General features: G+C 49.7%; 15 non-coding genes across 15 annotated transcripts; 10 read left to right on the forward strand and 5 right to left on the reverse strand.

Annotated features, from left to right (window-relative positions):
- The first annotated feature begins 632 nt into the window (after nt 1–632).
- Nucleotides 633–704, forward strand: Trnap-ugg. The gene has a single exon. It is a non-coding gene; the product is annotated as a tRNA-Pro (tRNA).
- Nucleotides 705–1,305: 601 nt separating this feature from the next.
- Trnav-uac lies at nt 1,306–1,378 on the reverse strand. Its single transcript has one exon. It is a non-coding gene; the product is annotated as a tRNA-Val (tRNA).
- Nucleotides 1,379–1,613: 235 nt separating this feature from the next.
- Trnap-cgg lies at nt 1,614–1,685 on the forward strand. The gene has a single exon. It is a non-coding gene; the product is annotated as a tRNA-Pro (tRNA).
- A 1,643-nt stretch (nt 1,686–3,328) lies between these two features.
- Trnap-ugg lies at nt 3,329–3,400 on the forward strand. The gene has a single exon. It is a non-coding gene; the product is annotated as a tRNA-Pro (tRNA).
- A 601-nt stretch (nt 3,401–4,001) lies between these two features.
- On the reverse strand, nt 4,002–4,074 carry Trnav-uac. The gene has a single exon. It is a non-coding gene; the product is annotated as a tRNA-Val (tRNA).
- Nucleotides 4,075–4,309: 235 nt separating this feature from the next.
- Nucleotides 4,310–4,381, forward strand: Trnap-cgg. The gene has a single exon. It is a non-coding gene; the product is annotated as a tRNA-Pro (tRNA).
- Nucleotides 4,382–6,024: 1,643 nt separating this feature from the next.
- Nucleotides 6,025–6,096, forward strand: Trnap-ugg. Its single transcript has one exon. It is a non-coding gene; the product is annotated as a tRNA-Pro (tRNA).
- Nucleotides 6,097–6,697: 601 nt separating this feature from the next.
- Trnav-uac lies at nt 6,698–6,770 on the reverse strand. The gene has a single exon. It is a non-coding gene; the product is annotated as a tRNA-Val (tRNA).
- Nucleotides 6,771–7,005: 235 nt separating this feature from the next.
- On the forward strand, nt 7,006–7,077 carry Trnap-cgg. The gene has a single exon. It is a non-coding gene; the product is annotated as a tRNA-Pro (tRNA).
- Nucleotides 7,078–8,720: 1,643 nt separating this feature from the next.
- Trnap-ugg lies at nt 8,721–8,792 on the forward strand. The gene has a single exon. It is a non-coding gene; the product is annotated as a tRNA-Pro (tRNA).
- Nucleotides 8,793–9,393: 601 nt separating this feature from the next.
- Nucleotides 9,394–9,466, reverse strand: Trnav-uac. The gene has a single exon. It is a non-coding gene; the product is annotated as a tRNA-Val (tRNA).
- Nucleotides 9,467–9,701: 235 nt separating this feature from the next.
- Trnap-cgg lies at nt 9,702–9,773 on the forward strand. Its single transcript has one exon. It is a non-coding gene; the product is annotated as a tRNA-Pro (tRNA).
- Nucleotides 9,774–11,417: 1,644 nt separating this feature from the next.
- Trnap-ugg lies at nt 11,418–11,489 on the forward strand. The gene has a single exon. It is a non-coding gene; the product is annotated as a tRNA-Pro (tRNA).
- Nucleotides 11,490–12,088: 599 nt separating this feature from the next.
- Trnav-uac lies at nt 12,089–12,162 on the reverse strand. The gene has a single exon. It is a non-coding gene; the product is annotated as a tRNA-Val (tRNA).
- Nucleotides 12,163–12,397: 235 nt separating this feature from the next.
- Nucleotides 12,398–12,469, forward strand: Trnap-cgg. The gene has a single exon. It is a non-coding gene; the product is annotated as a tRNA-Pro (tRNA).
- The last annotated feature ends 832 nt before the right edge of the window (nt 12,470–13,301 follow it).

Below are 13,301 nucleotides of genomic sequence, written 5' to 3' on the forward strand. Positions count from 1 at the left end.
AGTACGCCACTACTCCCAGCCGGAGATTCACGATTGAAAGCAGAATGACATGAGCTACACGCAGCTCCGATTTTTTTTTTTTTTGTGTCTGACCTACTTTGAAAGACTTTGTAGTCGATTTACTTACTACTATCGCTGTTGGAAACCAGGTGATAACCGCACAGTATTTTAGAGACGATCAGGTAATGAAAATTTAGAATAAGTAAAACAGTATCAAAAGAAGTTGTGTGGTGGAGCAGCACATGCAATTCACGCTTCCTAGATAATCGTTACTGCATAGAATAATTCTTTTGTCTGCGGCGTCTTCAGTATCCGTCTTCTGGAAATTTTGCTTGCAGTATATTTTGCAATCTTTTCGTTATGAGTTGGTGCTTGGTTTCCCGATGTTCTTTTGTTTAGTGCATTCGCCTCCTCTTAACCCTGAGAAACCACATACCGAAACTGAGGCACTGCCGGCTGTTCATAAGCAGTGCTCGATGAAGTTATTTCGCTTTTTATTCGTTGCCTTTAATATTCTTCTCAACAGTGGTGAGTGCTGCCTGCAGAAAGCGTTTATCTTGCGAATTCGCGTGAAAGTTTGTGTTCCCTGTGAGGCCCACTACTTGGGATTAACTTGACTGCTCCAGCCAGGTGGCTCGTTGGTCTAGGGGTATGATTCCTGCTTTGGGTGCAGGAGGTCCCGGGTTCAAATCCCGGACGAGCCCTGCCATTTTGACCGTGCTGAAGCGTAGGTGGAACTCAGCCCCGGTTGCAGCTCCTCAATGAAGAGTAGACGCCTGTTATAGCACGTGGATATAACAAGAATGCGGCACCAGTAAAGTACGTAGGTGGAATTCGGTAGAAAGGCAGACGGTAATTTTGCATGCAACGGAAAACAAGGTTGTCTTTGCGGGATATGTGCACCGTGAGTGGAGATTCAGCTTAATTGTGCGACAGTCTACCCTCATCTTACTAGCGACGGCAACAACCAAGGGGTGGCATGTAAGATTGAGCGTGGCTAAGAGTTTCTCATTATTAGTTAGCATCACACTTTAACAGAGCTGTGACAAGGCGAGTAGGGTGAGCTCAGGAAAGCCAGTAGCAAGCGCACTTGAAGTAGCCCTGAAGAACCGGATTATAAATTTTGCCAGCCATAATGGAGCTAGGGGCGTTCTCAGTTACCAAATACCGGTGCAATAAGAGAGCTACAGTATTTGACAGTAAAATGACGCCCTATCCGTCTAGCATACAACATTGCTTGTCTCTGCATACGCGGACGTGAGGTCATCTCGGAAATGAAATCCGAAATATGGATTAAAATTGTTGTGTTCCCGCCCGGGATCGAACCGGGGACCTTCTGCGTGTAAAGCAGACGTGATAACCGCTACACCACGGAAACGACGGTTCTTTTCATGTACCACCCGGAGACTCGTAATAGCAACAGTTTTTCTTCTGTGTTAGCAAGGGCATCGGCTACGAGCTCCCTCACATTCGTGAAGTTCCTGCAGTAAAAGACGTCGATGAAAACAATCCAACCGCGACAGACAGGGAGAACGCTGGCTGAGCTGCAGCCCTACATGGTGAGACCATCAAAGGTGGCGTCATTCACATGCAGTGCGTTTTCGGAACGAATAGGCTCGTTGGTCTAGGGGTATGATTCCTGCTTCGGGCGCGGGAGGTCCCGGGTTCAAATCCCGGACGAGCCCTTGCGTTTTGTACAACGGTGTGGTAACAAATCGCATGGCGGTGGCTGTTTCGCGCATTTCCAGGCCTCCAAGTCAGCGCTAAAATCCGACAACCAGTTCTGAAACCGTTTCATGTTTCATTTGAGCCATGTGCACCCTGCTGATGGAACGTTTGAAGTTGATTGAAATGGTCACAGTAGAGATCGTAGCAAGTGTCTTGCTGAGTGCGACGAAAACGGGTTTCCGCCCGCAATCGAGCCGGGGACCTTCTGCGTGTTCGGCACGGCGCCTGGGCTCGGCGGCAGCTGCTGCTCTTTCCTTCCTTACGAGATACCGTCGATTCGCGCAGTCGTTATTGCAAAAGATGTCACCAAAGGCAATCGCTTCGTTAGCGGCACTTTGCCTGGGCTCCGCGGCAGCTCTACATGGAGGCACCAGCAGCCCAGCCAGGCCGCCGCCGGCACCGGTGCGCCACAGCGCAAGGAGCCGGCGGCCGCCCTGCAATGCCCCTGTCGTTGCATATTCCACCCGCCCCATATCCTCTCCATGTCTGACTCACTACCCCAAATGACACTGCAGTCGACGTGCTTATTACTATCGCTTTTGGAAGAACCAAGGCGCAGTATTCTAGTGTCGAACCGGTACTGCAAATTGGGATTAAGCAAAAATTTATTGTGTGGTCGAGCGACAGCCTCGGCTCGCTCCTCCTACATGATCGCTTCTTGTGCGGAATAATTCCTAGCTCGCCGATGGCTTCAGAGTTGGTCTTCTCGAAGTTTTGCTTTCGCACTGCATTCCGCAATCTTTTCGTTATGAGTTGTGTGCTTCGGTTTCCCGACTTTCTTGTGTTTAGTGTGTTTGGCTTCTCTTAACCCTTAGCCACCGCTTGCCGAAATTTCCACACTATCATCTGTCGATCTGCAGAGCTCGATGAAGGCATCGCGGCCGTTCCTGAGCTCGTGGAACGGTCGAATCTGTAGTTGTTTCCAGATCTCTCCCACACAACGGCCTCCCAGAAGCTTGGATTACAGAAGTACGCCACTACTCCCAGCCGGAGATTCACGATTGAAAGCAGAATGACATGAGCTACACGCAGCTCCGATTTTTTTTTTTTTTGTGTCTGACCTACTTTGAAAGACTTTGTAGTCGATTTACTTACTACTATCGCTGTTGGAAACCAGGTGATAACCGCACAGTATTTTAGAGACGATCAGGTAATGAAAATTTAGAATAAGTAAAACAGTATCAAAAGAAGTTGTGTGGTGGAGCAGCACATGCAATTCACGCTTCCTAGATAATCGTTACTGCATAGAATAATTCTTTTGTCTGCGGCGTCTTCAGTATCCGTCTTCTGGAAATTTTGCTTGCAGTATATTTTGCAATCTTTTCGTTATGAGTTGGTGCTTGGTTTCCCGATGTTCTTTTGTTTAGTGCATTCGCCTCCTCTTAACCCTGAGAAACCACATACCGAAACTGAGGCACTGCCGGCTGTTCATAAGCAGTGCTCGATGAAGTTATTTCGCTTTTTATTCGTTGCCTTTAATATTCTTCTCAACAGTGGTGAGTGCTGCCTGCAGAAAGCGTTTATCTTGCGAATTCGCGTGAAAGTTTGTGTTCCCTGTGAGGCCCACTACTTGGGATTAACTTGACTGCTGCAGCCAGGTGGCTCGTTGGTCTAGGGGTATGATTCCTGCTTTGGGTGCAGGAGGTCCCGGGTTCAAATCCCGGACGAGCCCTGCCATTTTGACCGTGCTGAAGCGTAGGTGGAACTCAGCCCCGGTTGCAGCTCCTCAATGAAGAGTAGACGCCTGTTATAGCACGTGGATATAACAAGAATGCGGCACCAGTAAAGTACGTAGGTGGAATTCGGTAGAAAGGCAGACGGTAATTTTGCATGCAACGGAAAACAAGGTTGTCTTTGCGGGATATGTGCACCGTGAGTGGAGATTCAGCTTAATTGTGCGACAGTCTACCCTCATCTTACTAGCGACGGCAACAACCAAGGGGTGGCATGTAAGATTGAGCGTGGCTAAGAGTTTCTCATTATTAGTTAGCATCACACTTTAACAGAGCTGTGACAAGGCGAGTAGGGTGAGCTCAGGAAAGCCAGTAGCAAGCGCACTTGAAGTAGCCCTGAAGAACCGGATTATAAATTTTGCCAGCCATAATGGAGCTAGGGGCGTTCTCAGTTACCAAATACCGGTGCAATAAGAGAGCTACAGTATTTGACAGTAAAATGACGCCCTATCCGTCTAGCATACAACATTGCTTGTCTCTGCATACGCGGACGTGAGGTCATCTCGGAAATGAAATCCGAAATATGGATTAAAATTGTTGTGTTCCCGCCCGGGATCGAACCGGGGACCTTCTGCGTGTAAAGCAGACGTGATAACCGCTACACCACGGAAACGACGGTTCTTTTCATGTACCACCCGGAGACTCGTAATAGCAACAGTTTTTCTTCTGTGTTAGCAAGGGCATCGGCTACGAGCTCCCTCACATTCGTGAAGTTCCTGCAGTAAAAGACGTCGATGAAAACAATCCAACCGCGACAGACAGGGAGAACGCTGGCTGAGCTGCAGCCCTACATGGTGAGACCATCAAAGGTGGCGTCATTCACATGCAGTGCGTTTTCGGAACGAATAGGCTCGTTGGTCTAGGGGTATGATTCCTGCTTCGGGCGCGGGAGGTCCCGGGTTCAAATCCCGGACGAGCCCTTGCGTTTTGTACAACGGTGTGGTAACAAATCGCATGGCGGTGGCTGTTTCGCGCATTTCCAGGCCTCCAAGTCAGCGCTAAAATCCGACAACCAGTTCTGAAACCGTTTCATGTTTCATTTGAGCCATGTGCACCCTGCTGATGGAACGTTTGAAGTTGATTGAAATGGTCACAGTAGAGATCGTAGCAAGTGTCTTGCTGAGTGCGACGAAAACGGGTTTCCGCCCGCAATCGAGCCGGGGACCTTCTGCGTGTTCGGCACGGCGCCTGGGCTCGGCGGCAGCTGCTGCTCTTTCCTTCCTTACGAGATACCGTCGATTCGCGCAGTCGTTATTGCAAAAGATGTCACCAAAGGCAATCGCTTCGTTAGCGGCACTTTGCCTGGGCTCCGCGGCAGCTCTACATGGAGGCACCAGCAGCCCAGCCAGGCCGCCGCCGGCACCGGTGCGCCACAGCGCAAGGAGCCGGCGGCCGCCCTGCAATGCCCCTGTCGTTGCATATTCCACCCGCCCCATATCCTCTCCATGTCTGACTCACTACCCCAAATGACACTGCAGTCGACGTGCTTATTACTATCGCTTTTGGAAGAACCAAGGCGCAGTATTCTAGTGTCGAACCGGTACTGCAAATTGGGATTAAGCAAAAATTTATTGTGTGGTCGAGCGACAGCCTCGGCTCGCTCCTCCTACATGATCGCTTCTTGTGCGGAATAATTCCTAGCTCGCCGATGGCTTCAGAGTTGGTCTTCTCGAAGTTTTGCTTTCGCACTGCATTCCGCAATCTTTTCGTTATGAGTTGTGTGCTTCGGTTTCCCGACTTTCTTGTGTTTAGTGTGTTTGGCTTCTCTTAACCCTTAGCCACCGCTTGCCGAAATTTCCACACTATCATCTGTCGATCTGCAGAGCTCGATGAAGGCATCGCGGCCGTTCCTGAGCTCGTGGAACGGTCGAATCTGTAGTTGTTTCCAGATCTCTCCCACACAACGGCCTCCCAGAAGCTTGGATTACAGAAGTACGCCACTACTCCCAGCCGGAGATTCACGATTGAAAGCAGAATGACATGAGCTACACGCAGCTCCGATTTTTTTTTTTTTTGTGTCTGACCTACTTTGAAAGACTTTGTAGTCGATTTACTTACTACTATCGCTGTTGGAAACCAGGTGATAACCGCACAGTATTTTAGAGACGATCAGGTAATGAAAATTTAGAATAAGTAAAACAGTATCAAAAGAAGTTGTGTGGTGGAGCAGCACATGCAATTCACGCTTCCTAGATAATCGTTACTGCATAGAATAATTCTTTTGTCTGCGGCGTCTTCAGTATCCGTCTTCTGGAAATTTTGCTTGCAGTATATTTTGCAATCTTTTCGTTATGAGTTGGTGCTTGGTTTCCCGATGTTCTTTTGTTTAGTGCATTCGCCTCCTCTTAACCCTGAGAAACCACATACCGAAACTGAGGCACTGCCGGCTGTTCATAAGCAGTGCTCGATGAAGTTATTTCGCTTTTTATTCGTTGCCTTTAATATTCTTCTCAACAGTGGTGAGTGCTGCCTGCAGAAAGCGTTTATCTTGCGAATTCGCGTGAAAGTTTGTGTTCCCTGTGAGGCCCACTACTTGGGATTAACTTGACTGCTGCAGCCAGGTGGCTCGTTGGTCTAGGGGTATGATTCCTGCTTTGGGTGCAGGAGGTCCCGGGTTCAAATCCCGGACGAGCCCTGCCATTTTGACCGTGCTGAAGCGTAGGTGGAACTCAGCCCCGGTTGCAGCTCCTCAATGAAGAGTAGACGCCTGTTATAGCACGTGGATATAACAAGAATGCGGCACCAGTAAAGTACGTAGGTGGAATTCGGTAGAAAGGCAGACGGTAATTTTGCATGCAACGGAAAACAAGGTTGTCTTTGCGGGATATGTGCACCGTGAGTGGAGATTCAGCTTAATTGTGCGACAGTCTACCCTCATCTTACTAGCGACGGCAACAACCAAGGGGTGGCATGTAAGATTGAGCGTGGCTAAGAGTTTCTCATTATTAGTTAGCATCACACTTTAACAGAGCTGTGACAAGGCGAGTAGGGTGAGCTCAGGAAAGCCAGTAGCAAGCGCACTTGAAGTAGCCCTGAAGAACCGGATTATAAATTTTGCCAGCCATAATGGAGCTAGGGGCGTTCTCAGTTACCAAATACCGGTGCAATAAGAGAGCTACAGTATTTGACAGTAAAATGACGCCCTATCCGTCTAGCATACAACATTGCTTGTCTCTGCATACGCGGACGTGAGGTCATCTCGGAAATGAAATCCGAAATATGGATTAAAATTGTTGTGTTCCCGCCCGGGATCGAACCGGGGACCTTCTGCGTGTAAAGCAGACGTGATAACCGCTACACCACGGAAACGACGGTTCTTTTCATGTACCACCCGGAGACTCGTAATAGCAACAGTTTTTCTTCTGTGTTAGCAAGGGCATCGGCTACGAGCTCCCTCACATTCGTGAAGTTCCTGCAGTAAAAGACGTCGATGAAAACAATCCAACCGCGACAGACAGGGAGAACGCTGGCTGAGCTGCAGCCCTACATGGTGAGACCATCAAAGGTGGCGTCATTCACATGCAGTGCGTTTTCGGAACGAATAGGCTCGTTGGTCTAGGGGTATGATTCCTGCTTCGGGCGCGGGAGGTCCCGGGTTCAAATCCCGGACGAGCCCTTGCGTTTTGTACAACGGTGTGGTAACAAATCGCATGGCGGTGGCTGTTTCGCGCATTTCCAGGCCTCCAAGTCAGCGCTAAAATCCGACAACCAGTTCTGAAACCGTTTCATGTTTCATTTGAGCCATGTGCACCCTGCTGATGGAACGTTTGAAGTTGATTGAAATGGTCACAGTAGAGATCGTAGCAAGTGTCTTGCTGAGTGCGACGAAAACGGGTTTCCGCCCGCAATCGAGCCGGGGACCTTCTGCGTGTTCGGCACGGCGCCTGGGCTCGGCGGCAGCTGCTGCTCTTTCCTTCCTTACGAGATACCGTCGATTCGCGCAGTCGTTATTGCAAAAGATGTCACCAAAGGCAATCGCTTCGTTAGCGGCACTTTGCCTGGGCTCCGCGGCAGCTCTACATGGAGGCACCAGCAGCCCAGCCAGGCCGCCGCCGGCACCGGTGCGCCACAGCGCAAGGAGCCGGCGGCCGCCCTGCAATGCCCCTGTCGTTGCATATTCCACCCGCCCCATATCCTCTCCATGTCTGACTCACTACCCCAAATGACACTGCAGTCGACGTGCTTATTACTATCGCTTTTGGAAGAACCAAGGCGCAGTATTCTAGTGTCGAACCGGTACTGCAAATTGGGATTAAGCAAAAATTTATTGTGTGGTCGAGCGACAGCCTCGGCTCGCTCCTCCTACATGATCGCTTCTTGTGCGGAATAATTCCTAGCTCGCCGATGGCTTCAGAGTTGGTCTTCTCGAAGTTTTGCTTTCGCACTGCATTCCGCAATCTTTTCGTTATGAGTTGTGTGCTTCGGTTTCCCGACTTTCTTGTGTTTAGTGTGTTTGGCTTCTCTTAACCCTTAGCCACCGCTTGCCGAAATTTCCACACTATCATCTGTCGATCTGCAGAGCTCGATGAAGGCATCGCGGCCGTTCCTGAGCTCGTGGAACGGTCGAATCTGTAGTTGTTTCCAGATCTCTCCCACACAACGGCCTCCCAGAAGCTTGGATTACAGAAGTACGCCACTACTCCCAGCCGGAGATTCACGATTGAAAGCAGAATGACATGAGCTACACGCAGCTCCGATTTTTTTTTTTTTTGTGTCTGACCTACTTTGAAAGACTTTGTAGTCGATTTACTTACTACTATCGCTGTTGGAAACCAGGTGATAACCGCACAGTATTTTAGAGACGATCAGGTAATGAAAATTTAGAATAAGTAAAACAGTATCAAAAGAAGTTGTGTGGTGGAGCAGCACATGCAATTCACGCTTCCTAGATAATCGTTACTGCATAGAATAATTCTTTTGTCTGCGGCGTCTTCAGTATCCGTCTTCTGGAAATTTTGCTTGCAGTATATTTTGCAATCTTTTCGTTATGAGTTGGTGCTTGGTTTCCCGATGTTCTTTTGTTTAGTGCATTCGCCTCCTCTTAACCCTGAGAAACCACATACCGAAACTGAGGCACTGCCGGCTGTTCATAAGCAGTGCTCGATGAAGTTATTTCGCTTTTTATTCGTTGCCTTTAATATTCTTCTCAACAGTGGTGAGTGCTGCCTGCAGAAAGCGTTTATCTTGCGAATTCGCGTGAAAGTTTGTGTTCCCTGTGAGGCCCACTACTTGGGATTAACTTGACTGCTGCAGCCAGGTGGCTCGTTGGTCTAGGGGTATGATTCCTGCTTTGGGTGCAGGAGGTCCCGGGTTCAAATCCCGGACGAGCCCTGCCATTTTGACCGTGCTGAAGCGTAGGTGGAACTCAGCCCCGGTTGCAGCTCCTCAATGAAGAGTAGACGCCTGTTATAGCACGTGGATATAACAAGAATGCGGCACCAGTAAAGTACGTAGGTGGAATTCGGTAGAAAGGCAGACGGTAATTTTGCATGCAACGGAAAACAAGGTTGTCTTTGCGGGATATGTGCACCGTGAGTGGAGATTCAGCTTAATTGTGCGACAGTCTACCCTCATCTTACTAGCGACGGCAACAACCAAGGGGTGGCATGTAAGATTGAGCGTGGCTAAGAGTTTCTCATTATTAGTTAGCATCACACTTTAACAGAGCTGTGACAAGGCGAGTAGGGTGAGCTCAGGAAAGCCAGTAGCAAGCGCACTTGAAGTAGCCCTGAAGAACCGGATTATAAATTTTGCCAGCCATAATGGAGCTAGGGGCGTTCTCAGTTACCAAATACCGGTGCAATAAGAGAGCTACAGTATTTGACAGTAAAATGACGCCCTATCCGTCTAGCATACAACATTGCTTGTCTCTGCATACGCGGACGTGAGGTCATCTCGGAAATGAAATCCGAAATATGGATTAAAATTGTTGTGTTCCCGCCCGGGATCGAACCGGGGACCTTCTGCGTGTAAAGCAGACGTGATAACCGCTACACCACGGAAACGACGGTTCTTTTCATGTACCACCCGGAGACTCGTAATAGCAACAGTTTTTCTTCTGTGTTAGCAAGGGCATCGGCTACGAGCTCCCTCACATTCGTGAAGTTCCTGCAGTAAAAGACGTCGATGAAAACAATCCAACCGCGACAGACAGGGAGAACGCTGGCTGAGCTGCAGCCCTACATGGTGAGACCATCAAAGGTGGCGTCATTCACATGCAGTGCGTTTTCGGAACGAATAGGCTCGTTGGTCTAGGGGTATGATTCCTGCTTCGGGCGCGGGAGGTCCCGGGTTCAAATCCCGGACGAGCCCTTGCGTTTTGTACAACGGTGTGGTAACAAATCGCATGGCGGTGGCTGTTTCGCGCATTTCCAGGCCTCCAAGTCAGCGCTAAAATCCGACAACCAGTTCTGAAACCGTTTCATGTTTCATTTGAGCCATGTGCACCCTGCTGATGGAACGTTTGAAGTTGATTGAAATGGTCACAGTAGAGATCGTAGCAAGTGTCTTGCTGAGTGCGACGAAAACGGGTTTCCGCCCGCAATCGAGCCGGGGACCTTCTGCGTGTTCGGCACGGCGCCTGGGCTCGGCGGCAGCTGCTGCTCTTTCCTTCCTTACGAGATACCGTCGATTCGCGCAGTCGTTATTGCAAAAGATGTCACCAAAGGCAATCGCTTCGTTAGCGGCACTTTGCCTGGGCTCCGCGGCAGCTCTACATGGAGGCACCAGCAGCCCAGCCAGGCCGCCGCCGGCACCGGTGCGCCACAGCGCAAGGAGCCGGCGGCCGCCCTGCAATGCCCCTGTCGTTGCATATTCCACCCGCCCCATATCCTCTCCATGTCTGACTCACTACCCCAAATGACACTGCAGTCGACGTGCTTATTACTATCGCTTTTGGAAGAACCAAGGCGCAGTATTCTAGTGTCGAACCGGTACTGCAAATTGGGATTAAGCAAAAATTTATTGTGTGGTCGAGCGACAGCCTCGGCTCGCTCCTCCTACATGATCGCTTCTTGTGCGGAATAATTCCTAGCTCGCCGATGGCTTCAGAGTTGGTCTTCTCGAAGTTTTGCTTTCGCACTGCATTCCGCAATCTTTTCGTTATGAGTTGTGTGCTTCGGTTTCCCGACTTTCTTGTGTTTAGTGTGTTTGGCTTCTCTTAACCCTTAGCCACCGCTTGCCGAAATTTCCACACTATCATCTGTCGATCTGCAGAGCTCGATGAAGGCATCGCGGCCGTTCCTGAGCTCGTGGAACGGTCGAATCTGTAGTTGTTTCCAGATCTCTCCCACACAACGGCCTCCCAGAAGCTTGGATTACAGAAGTACGCCACTACTCCCAGCCGGAGATTCACGATTGAAAGCAGAATGACATGAGCTACACGCAGCTCCGATTTTTTTTTTTTTTTGTGTCTGACCTACTTTGAAAGACTTTGTAGTCGATTTACTTACTACTATCGCTGTTGGAAACCAGGTGATAACCGCACAGTATTTTAGAGACGATCAGGTAATGAAAATTTAGAATAAGTAAAACAGTATCAAAAGAAGTTGTGTGGTGGAGCAGCACATGCAATTCACGCTTCCTAGATAATCGTTACTGCATAGAATAATTCTTTTGTCTGCGGCGTCTTCAGTATCCGTCTTCTGGAAATTTTGCTTGCAGTATATTTTGCAATCTTTTCGTTATGAGTTGGTGCTTGGTTTCCCGATGTTCTTTTGTTTAGTGCATTCGCCTCCTCTTAACCCTGAGAAACCACATACCGAAACTGAGGCACTGCCGGCTGTTCATAAGCAGTGCTCGATGAAGTTATTTCGCTTTTTATTCGTTGCCTTTAATATTCTTCTCAACAGTGGTGAGTGCTGCCTGCAGAAAGCGTTTATCTTGCGAATTCGCGTGAAAGTTTGTGTTCCCTGTGAGGCCCACTACTTGGGATTAACTTGACTGCTCCGGCCAGGTGGCTCGTTGGTCTAGGGGTATGATTCCTGCTTTGGGTGCAGGAGGTCCCGGGTTCAAATCCCGGACGAGCCCTGCCATTTTGACCGTGCTGAAGCGTAGGTGGAACTCAGCCCCGGTTGCAGCTCCTCAATGAAGAGTAGACGCCTGTTATAGCACGTGGATATAACAAGAATGCGGCACCAGTAAAGTACGTAGGTGGAATTCGGTAGAAAGGCAGACGGTAATTTTGCATGCAACGGAAAACAAGGTTGTCTTTGCGGGATATGTGCACCGTGAGTGGAGATTCAGCTTAATTGTGCGACAGTCTACCCTCATCTTACTAGCGACGGCAACAACCAAGGGGTGGCATGTAAGATTGAGCGTGGCTAAGAGTTTCTCATTATTAGTTAGCATCACACTTTAACAGAGCTGTGACAAGGCGAGTAGGGTGAGCTCAGGAAAGCCAGTAGCAAGCGCACTTGAAGTAGCCCTGAAGAACCGGATTATAAATTTTGCCAGCCATAATGGAGCTAGGGGCGTTCTCAGTTACCAAATACCGGTGCAATAAGAGAGCTACAGTATTTGACAGTAAAATGACGCCCTATCCGTCTAGCATACAACATTGCTTGTCTCTGCATACGCGGACGTGAGGTCGTCTCGGAAATGAAATCCGAAATATAGATTAAAATTGTTGTGTTCCGCCCGGGATCGAACCGGGGACCTCCTGCGTGTAAAGCAGACGTGATAACCGCTACACCACGGAAACGACGGTTCTTTTCATGTACCACCCGGAGACTCGTAATAGCAACAGTTTTTCTTCTGTGTTAGCAAGGGCAGCGGCTACGAGCTCCCTCCGATTCGTGAAGTTCCTGCAGTAAAAGACGTCGATGAAAACAATCCAACCGCGACAGACAGGGAGAACGCTGGCTGAGCTGCAGCCCTACATGGTGAGACCATCAAAGGTGGCGTCATTCACATGCAGTGCGTTTTCGGAACGAATAGGCGCGTTGGTCTAGGGGTATGATTCCTGCTTCGGGTGCAGGAGGTCCCGGGTTCAAATCCCGGACGAGCCCTTGCGTTGTGTACAACGGTGTGGTAACAAATCGCATGGCGGTGGCTGTTTCGCGCATATCCAGGCCTCCAAGTCAGCGCTAAAATCCGACAACCAGTTCTGAAACCGTTTCATGTTTCATTTGAGCCATGTGCACCCTGCTGATGGAACGTTTGAAGTTGATTTAAATGGTCACAGTAGAGATCGTAGCAAGTGTCTTGCTGAGTGCGACGAAAACGGGTTTCCGCCCGCAATCGAGCCGGGGACCTTCTGCGTGTTCGGCACGGCGCCTGGGCTCGGCGGCAGCTGCTGCTCTTTCCTTCCTTACGAGATACCGTCGATTCGCGCAGTCGTTATTGCAAAAGATGTCACCAAAGGCAATCGCTTCGTTAGCGGCACTTTGCCTGGGCTCCGCGGCAGCTCTGCATGGAGGCATCAGCAGCCCAGCCAGGCCGCCGCCGGCACCGGTGCGCCACAGCGCAAGGAGCCGGCGGCCGCCCTGCAATGCCCCTGTCGTTGCATATTCCACCCGCCCCATATCCTCTCCATGTCTGACTCACTACCCCAAATGACACTGCAGTCGACGTGCTTATTACTATCGCTTTTGGAAGAACCAAGGCGCAGTATTCTAGTGTCGAACCGGTACTGCAAATTGGGATTAAGCAAAAATTTATTGTGTGGTCGAGCGACAGCCTCGGCTCGCTCCTCCTACATGATCGCTTCTTGTGCGGAATAATTCCTAGCTCGCCGATGGCTTCAGAGTTGGTCTTCTCGAAGTTTTGCTTTCGCACTGCATTCCGCAATCTTTTCGTTATGAGTTGTGTGCTTCGGTTTCCCGACTTTCTTGTGTTTAG

Source organism: Schistocerca americana, chromosome 2 (genome assembly GCF_021461395.2).
Source record: "Schistocerca americana isolate TAMUIC-IGC-003095 chromosome 2, iqSchAmer2.1, whole genome shotgun sequence".
In the NCBI taxonomy this organism is placed as follows: Eukaryota; Metazoa; Arthropoda; class Insecta; order Orthoptera; family Acrididae; genus Schistocerca; species Schistocerca americana.